An 8,541-nucleotide genomic window follows, 5' to 3' on the forward strand; every position below is an offset into this window, starting at 1 on the left:
GAGGTGCTATATCACCGTTGTTTCTTTTTTTTTTTAAATTTTTTTTTATTTCGGCATATTATGGGGGTACAGATTTTAAGGTTTCAATAAATGCCCTTTCCCCACTCCCCCCACAAGTCTGAGTCTCCAACATGACCATCCCACAGATGGTACACATCTCACTCATTATGTATGTATATACTCGCCCCCCTCCCCCCTCCCACTTGCCCAATACCCTATTACTGTAGTACCTATGTGTCCACTTAGGTGCTGCTCAGTTAATCCCAGTTTGCTGGTGAGTATATGTGGTGCTTGTTTTTCCATTCTTGGGAAACTTCACTTAATAGTATGGGTTCCCGCTCTAACCAGCAATATATGAGATGTGCTATATCACCATTGTTTCTTAGAGCTGAATAGTACTCCATGGAATACATACACCACATTTTATTAATCCATTCTTGGATTGATGGGCACTTGGGCTGTTTCCACAGCCTTGCAATTATGAATTGTGCTGCTATAAACATTCCAGTGCAAGTGTCTTTTTTGAGAGTGTCATTGGGTCTTTTGGGTAGATGGCCAGTAATGGGAATGCTGGATCAAATGGTAGATTCACTTGTATCGCTTTAAGGTATCTCCATATTGCTTTCCACAGAGGTTGAACTAGTTTGCAGTCCCACCAGCAATGTAGGAGTGTTCCTCTCTCTACACATCCACGCCAGCATTTATTGTTTGGAGACTTTGTGATAAAGGCCATTCTCACTAGAGTTAAGTGATATCTCATTATGGTTTTGGTTTGCATTTGGCTGATGATTAGAGATGTTGAGCATTTTTTCATACGTTTGTTGGCCATTCTTCTGTCTTCTTTAGAAAAGTATCTGTCCTTTGCCCACTTTTTGATAGGGTTATTTGATTTTTTTCTTCCTGATTTTCATGAGTTCTAAGTATATTCTAGTTATCAGCCCCTTATCAGATGCGTAGGATGCAAACATTTTCTTCCATACTGTAGGTAGTCTGTTTACTCTCATGACTGTTTCTTTGGCTGTGCAGAAGCTTTTTAGTTTGATCATGTCCCATTTATTTATTGTTGTTGCTGCTGTGATTGCCTTTGGGGACTTCTTCATAAACTCTTTGCCTAGGCCGATGTCTAGGAGAGTGTTTCCAACTTTTTCCTCTAGAATTCTAATGGTTTCATACCTTACGTTTAAGTCTGTTATCCAGCGTGAGTTGGTTTTTGTGAGAGGTGAGAGGTGTGGGTCCTCCTTTAACCTTCTACAAGTCGCTATCCACTTTTCCAAGCACCATTTATTGAAAAGGGATTATTTTCTGCAGTGTATGTTTTTGTCTGCTTTGTCAAAGATAATATGGCTATATGAGGATGGCTTTATATCAGGCTTCTCAGATCTGTTACACTGGTCAATATTCCTATTTTTGTGCCAATACAAGATTGAGTTAATTACTACAGCTTTGTAGTATAGTTTGATATCTGGTATATTAATACCTCCCATTTTGTGTTTGTTGCCTAGAATTGCTTTTGATATTTGGGGGCTTCTTTGGAGCCATACGAAGCATAAAATTATTTTTTCTATATCTGTGAAGAATGCTGATAGGATTTTAATAGGTATTGCTTTGAATCTGTAGATCAGTTTGGGTAGTATAGACATTTGAATGATGTTGAGTCTGCCGATCCACGAGCATGGTATGGATTTCCATCTGTTTACATCCTGCTATTTCCTTCCTCAGTGTTTCATAGTTCTCCCTGTAGAGGTCTTTTACCTCCTTGGTGAAGTACATTCCTAGGTACTTTAATTTCTTTTTGCTATTGTGAAGGGAATTGAGTCTTTGATTTGGTTCTCAATTTGATTGTTGTTGGTGTATATGAATGCCTCTGATTTCTGTGTATTGATTTTGTATCCTGAGACATTACTAAATTCATTGATCAGTTCCAGGAGTTTCTTGGTTGAATCTTTGGGGTTTTCTAGATATAATATCATATCATCAGCAAACAGTGAAAGTTTGATATCTTCTGCCCCTATTTGGATACCTTTAATTCCACTTTCCTGTCTGACTGTGTAGCCAGGACTTCCAGCACTATGTTGAATAGAAGTGGAGATAGTGGGCAGCCTTGTCTGGTTCCAGTTCTAAGTGGGAATGATTTCAATTTTTCCCCATTCAGTTGACTATGGGTCTGTCATAAAGGGCTTGTACCATTTTTAGGTATGTTCCTTCTATGCCTATTTTATTAAGTGTTCGTATCATGAAACGGTGTTGAATTTTGTCAAAAGCTTTTTCTGCATCTATTGAAAGAATCATGTGGACATTGTTTTTGCTTCTATTTATGTGGTGAATTGCATTTATAGATTTACGTATGTTGAACCATCCCTGCATCCCTGGGATGAAGCCCACTTGGTCGTGATGGATTATTTTTTTGATAAGCGTCTGGATTCGGTTAGCTCGGATTTTGTTGAAAATTTTTGCATCTATATTCATTAGGGAAATTGGTCTGTAGTTTTCTTTTTTTGCTGCATCCTTTCATGGTTTTGGTATGAGAGTAATATTTGCTTCATAAAAGGTGTTGGGGAGGTTTCCGTTCTTCTGGATGTTGTGGAATAGTTTCTGCAAGATAGGTACTAGTTCTTCTTTGTAAGTGTGGTAAAATTTGGGTGTGAAACCATCTGGACTGGGACTTTTCTTTTTAGGGAGATTTTTAATTGCTGTTTCTATGTCAGCTCTTGAGATTGGTCTGTTCAGGAATTCTATTTTTTCCTGGTTGACCCTAGGGAGGCTGTGTGTTTCAAGAAATTTGTCCATTTCCTCCACACTATCCAGTTGGTAGCATAAAGATTCTTGTAGTATTCATAAATTATATCTTGTATCTCTTTGGGATCCGTTGTGATATCTCCCTTTTTGTTCCTGATGGAGCTTATTAGAGATTTCTCTTTTCTGCTCTTCATTAGCTTAGTCAATGGAGTGACAATTTTGTTTATTTTTTCAAAGAACCAACTTTTTGTTTTATTAATGTCCTGAATAGCTTCCGTGTTTTCAATTTCGGTTAGTTCTGATTTGATCTTGTTGATTTCACTTCTTCTGCTGGGTTTGAGGTTGGTCTGTTCTTCTTTTTCCAGCTCTGTGAGTCATTTCATTAGATTGTCTGTTTGTGATCTTTTTGACTTTTGGTTATAGGCATTTATGGAGATAAACTTTCCTCTCAAAACTCCTTTAGCTATGTCCCAGAGGATTTGATAACTTGTCTCTCCATTGTCATTTTGTTCATAGAATTTTTTAATTCTGTCTTGATTTCTTCATTTATGAATTAATCATTTAGTAGGAGGATGTTTAATTTCCACCTTTTTGTGTAGAACTGTAAGTTTCTCTTAGCGTTGATTTCTACTTTTATTCCACTGTGATCTGACTAGATACAAGGTATGATTTCCATTTTTTTAAATTTGTTGAGACTTACTTTGTGTCCTAGGATATGATCAATCTTAGAGAATGTCCCGTGAGCTGATGAGAAGAACGTATATTCAGTAAATTTGGGGTAGAATGTCCTGTAAAGGTCAGTCAGACCCAATTGACCTAGAGTTTTGTTTAAGTCCATTATTTCTTTATTAATTTTCTGTTTGGGGGATCTGTCTTGTGCCATCAGTGGAGTGTTGAAATCTCCGGTGATTATGGAGTTGCTATTAATCCATTTGCTTAGATCCAGTAAGGTTTGCATTATGAAACTGGGTGCACCTAAGTTGGGTGCATATATATTTAAAATTGTTATCTCTTCTTGTTGAACTGTGCCCTTCACCATTATATAATGACCCTCTTTGTCTTTCACTACTTTCGTTGGTTTAAAAACTAAATCGTCTGAGATTAGAACTGCCATGCCAGCCTTCTTTAGGCTTCCACTTGCTTGGAATGCTGATCTCCACCCTTTTACCTTTAGTCTATATGCATCCTTGCAGGTTAGATGTGTTTCCTGAAGACAGCATATACTTGGCCTGTATTTTCGTATCCATTCAGCCAGCCTATGTCTCTTGAGTGGAGAGTTTAAGCCATTCACATTTATTGAGAGAACTGATGATAAGGTAGATTACTGTTCATTCTGTTGGGTTGGATGTTGTTGCTTGGATTTCTCTCTTGAGCCATTGTAATATCTTTACTTTAATCTTTGGGTTTTGGTTGTTTTTATATTCGTGAGTTTTTATTATGATGTTCCGTGCATACCACTGTTTTGAGTACTTCTTGTAGGGCTGGTCTTCTCTTGGTGAAATCTCTGAGACTTTGCTTGTCTGAGAATCTCTTTATTTCTCCTTCATATATGAAGCTTAGTTTTGCAGGGAATAAGATTCTAGGCTGGGCATTGTTTTGTTTCAGAAGAGTGAGAATCGGGCCCCAATCTCTCCTTGCTTGTAAAGTCTCATTAGAGAAGTCTGATGTTATTCGAATTGGCTTTCCCTTGTATGTCACTTGCTTCTTTCATCTTACAGCTCTTAGAAGGTCTTCTTTAGTTGATATTTTGCTCAGTCTGATGACTGCATGTCATGACGTCTTCCTGTTTGCATTGAATCTCCCAGGGGTCCTCTAGGCTCCTTGAACTTGTATATAGAGATTTTGAACAAGGCCTGGAAAGTTTTCCTCTATTATATCTTCAAATAGCTTGTCCAACCTGTGAGTGTTGTCTTCTTCCCCTTCTTGTAACCCTATGACCTTCACATTAGGTTTCTTCACATAATCCCACATCTCTAGTAGGCTTTGCTCTTTTCTCTTGTTTCTCTGCTCTATCTCTGTGACTGATTTATTTAATTGGAGGGTGTTATCTTCAATCTCTGAGATTCTTTCTTCTGTTTGATCTACCCTGTTCTTGAGACTTTCCACTGTATTTTGTAGTTCCCTGAACTGATTCTTCATTTCCAGGAGTTCGGTTAAACTTTTCTTCATTGTGTCTATTTCTTTAGTGAACTTTTGTTCTAGGTCCTGGAGGCTTTTTGTGGTTTCTTTTTGTTGGTTATTGAATTGTTCTTGCAGGTCGTTGAATTTTCTTATGATGCACATTCGAAATTCCTCTTCTGTCATTTTAGTTGCCTGATTTGGGTTGGTGTCTGTTTCTAGGGGGCTGGTGCTCCTTTAGGGTTGTGTTTTCCATTTGATTCTGCATATTTCCGGAGTCCCATCGCTGATTTCTTTCCATGTCGATCAGTTGTTCTTTCTTTCCTTTGGGTTTTTGTTTGGGTATTCACAAACCTTGTTTAGTTTCTGAGCCAGTAGGTGGTGTCTGTGGGTGAGATTCGACCACTTCCTGTATAATGAGTCAGTAGGTGCCATGAAAAGGGTGTGCAGGATGTCCTCCCTGTCAGTATGTGTCTCTTGCTTGGAGGAACAGGCTACACTGTTGTTTTTGTGTCCTGTTATCAGCTCTTGTTCCTGTAGAGAGGCACTCTAGTGACTCAGGTGGATGGTGGGCCCCTGGGACTTCCAGGTGTGTCCTTTTCTCCCCCTCAGTGAGGGCTGGTCTAGGAGAGAGTCTGGGTGGAGCTGGGTTGGGTAAGCCTGCCCTCAGGCACCACCAATGTCATTAGCAGGGGTCAAAGTTTTGTTCGCTGCTTCCAGGAAATGCTGTCAGGGAGGGGCTGGAATGACCCCACTCAATCAGAAGGTCTATGTGTGGGGTGGGGCTGTCTGAGACCCGCAGTCTGGAGCAGGCCTCGTTTCTTTCCACCCTCCCCAGCTCCGTGGCTACTCCTGGGCCTCTGCCATCAAGCCAGACCACACGCCACAGGCCTCCTCTGATTGTGATGCTGGCTGGGATGATCCCTGTGCTGGAACGCCACCTGGGCTGGGCACATGGCCTCCCTTTGGGAGGAGTGTTGCCCTCTAGGACGCTGATCAGCCCCAGAAGGCACACACACCTCAGTAGGCTGTTCACGTATATCCCTTCTGTGCCCCGGGCAACGCGAGACCTGGGTGCACAGGATCTGGTCTTACCTTGGGCCCCAGAGTTCAAACTATATCCCCACCAGGGAGAGGTGTGCCAGTCTCAATTCACCCACAGGGAGACCAAACTGGGTCTATGTCTCTCACCCTAGGGTCTGCCCCATTCTCCTGGGATCATCGTGCCAGCAATACCTGGGAGGGCTGGCGGGTAGGGAGCTCAAGGTCTGAGTTCCCCTCAGTCTGCTGTAGGGCCCCAAAAGGGAAGGTCCCATTCCCTAGAGGTGCCTCCAGCTAGTGGCTATATTTTCTCTCTGGGCAGCCTCGGGTAGTGTCGGCAGAGGGGAGAATGAGGTAATATGGCGCCTGCCGCGCAACTCGGGTTTGTGTACACGGAGGTGCCCTGAGGGAGTTGGGAGCCTGGTGCCGCATCTGGCTACTGGCTTACCGCTCACTGGCAGTGGCTATCTCTGGGCTGGTGTCCACAGGTCTCTCCACCCACCTGGGAGCCCACCAGCAGTCCGAGATGCAAGGGAGGGGAAACTTGGCTGATCCACCTACCCTTCTCACTGGTCTCTGGGATGCTCCGGCGGTTTCAGCTTCCAGTCTTCTCCACAACCTACTCCCGTGGAGTCTCCCTTGGTCTCGGGTACCCCTCCTTCCAACCCTCGTCCACTGTATGCTCGTCTTCTTGCTTCTTCTAATTTCTGCTAGAATCTGGCTTTTCTGCAGAGACACTCTGTCTGGCGGTGTTTCTCATCCGTTATCTTGATTCCCAAGCCCCTCCTCTGTCCTCTATTTTAATTGGCTGCTTTTCAAATTACATGAGTTGAATGTTGATATCTTTGATTTTGAACCAACTTTCTTTCCTAATATTTGCATTTAAAGTTCCAAATTTACTTCTAATTAAGGCTTTAACTGGATCCTACATGTTTTGAAATATCAGCAAATCCTGTCTGCAATAAAATGAATAAGTCTCTTCACTTTCATTGTATTCAAAAAAAAACAAAAAAGAATAAGTCTCTACTTCTTCAAATGCACACACACTAATGCACAGCCACAGCATTAAGAACACTCAGGGAGGGAGTCAAGATGGAGGAGTATGCTCGAGAGCCTTGCCTCTGGTGAATTGTGGATGACTGTGGTGGGGCCTTTACAATGGGTACCATTGGTGGTGGTATCTTTCAAGCAATCAAAGGTTTTTGAAATTCTCCGGTGGGAGTAAACCACAGACTATGAGGGAGTTTGACAGCTATTAAAACCAGGGCTCCACAGTTGGGAGGTAGCTTCGCAGTTGGGGGAGGTCTGTTTTCCATGATTGATTGTAGTATGGTTCAAGTCAGAGGAAAGGAAGATCCCTGGACCTCCATCACGAGTGGTGCCTTAACAGGAGCCATACTGGCAGCAAGAAACGAACCAGTGGCCATGGCTGGGTCAGCTGTGATGGGTGGCATTTTCCTAGCTTTAATTGAAGGAGCTCGTATCTTGTTGACAAGATTTGCCTCTGCACAGTTTCCCAATGGCCCTCAGTTTGCCGAAGATCCCTCCCAGTTGCCTTCAACACAGTTACGATCCTCACCTTTTGAAGACTATCGACAATATCAGTAGGACATCTTTCCCAGGATTTCTGTAACAGAATGAGCTGTAGTTTGAGAAGGATTTGATTTCAGAAGATCAAGTCACAATCTGTTTTTAAAACCATAAGTTTTTAAAACTATGGCCAAATAGGCTATGAAGAGACATTTAGTACATTTTTCTATTTAAAAGAACATGGGGAAGGGGTCTTAAAAGATAATACATTTATTTATTCACCCTTGAATTGCATTTGTGATCAAAATAAGTGTCTAATATCATTAAAAGAAAATATAAGTGCTTAAAAGATGAAGGACCAAAGGGCAAATAACAGCGAAACGTGATCATCATTTCCTTGAGGACTTCTCTGCCTGCTTTTGTGTGTTCTGTTTTTCAAATAATAAAAAGCTCCTGGAACTTACTCTTTTTTTAAGATAAGTTGTAGAGTTCTACTTTTCATGCTCGCATACTTCAAATAATGCATGTTTTATAGTCAGTTCCTCATCTAACTTGAAGTGAATTATGAGTGAGAAGAATTATGCAGAGTCAATGTGAATAATTTTACAGTGGAATGCTCTATGGATTGAAGGATATGGTAAAATATTTATACTCTACTTTGAAAGTAAAATATGCTATGTCTTGTTTTTGAGGATGTTAGATATAAAACTCTTACCTTTAAGGCTGTTGTGTCTTGATTCCTGATAATCAGAAACAACTTGCTTCCAATATATTCAATTCTATACAAAGAATTTGTGGAGGGTACAGTGGTACTGGAAAAGTCTGATGTTCATTATGTGCTTAAAAATAAAATATGTGCTATTTTTAATGTGAAAAAAAAAGAACACTCAGGGAAACACGACACCAAAAAAAGAACAAAATAAAATACCAGTAACCAACACTAAAGAAATGGAGGGCCAGGCATGGTCACTCACATCCTAGCTCTCTGGGAGACCAAGGCAGGAGGATCACTCGAGATCAGGAATTCAAAACCAGCCTGAGCAACAGCGAGACCCTGTCCCTACTAAAACAGAAAAAAATTAATTGGCCAACTAAAAATATATATAAAAAATTAGC

The 8,541-nt window shown here is 41.1% G+C and overlaps 1 pseudogene; it reads left to right on the forward strand.

The window, feature by feature from the left end:
- Positions 1-6,987: 6,987 nt before the first annotated feature.
- On the forward strand, positions 6,988-8,171 carry LOC105858078 (mitochondrial import inner membrane translocase subunit Tim17-A pseudogene; annotated as a pseudogene).
- Positions 8,172-8,541: the final 370 nt, after the last annotated feature.

The sequence above is a fragment of the Microcebus murinus genome, chromosome 5 (assembly GCF_040939455.1).
Source record: "Microcebus murinus isolate Inina chromosome 5, M.murinus_Inina_mat1.0, whole genome shotgun sequence".
In the NCBI taxonomy this organism is placed as follows: domain Eukaryota; kingdom Metazoa; phylum Chordata; class Mammalia; order Primates; family Cheirogaleidae; genus Microcebus; species Microcebus murinus.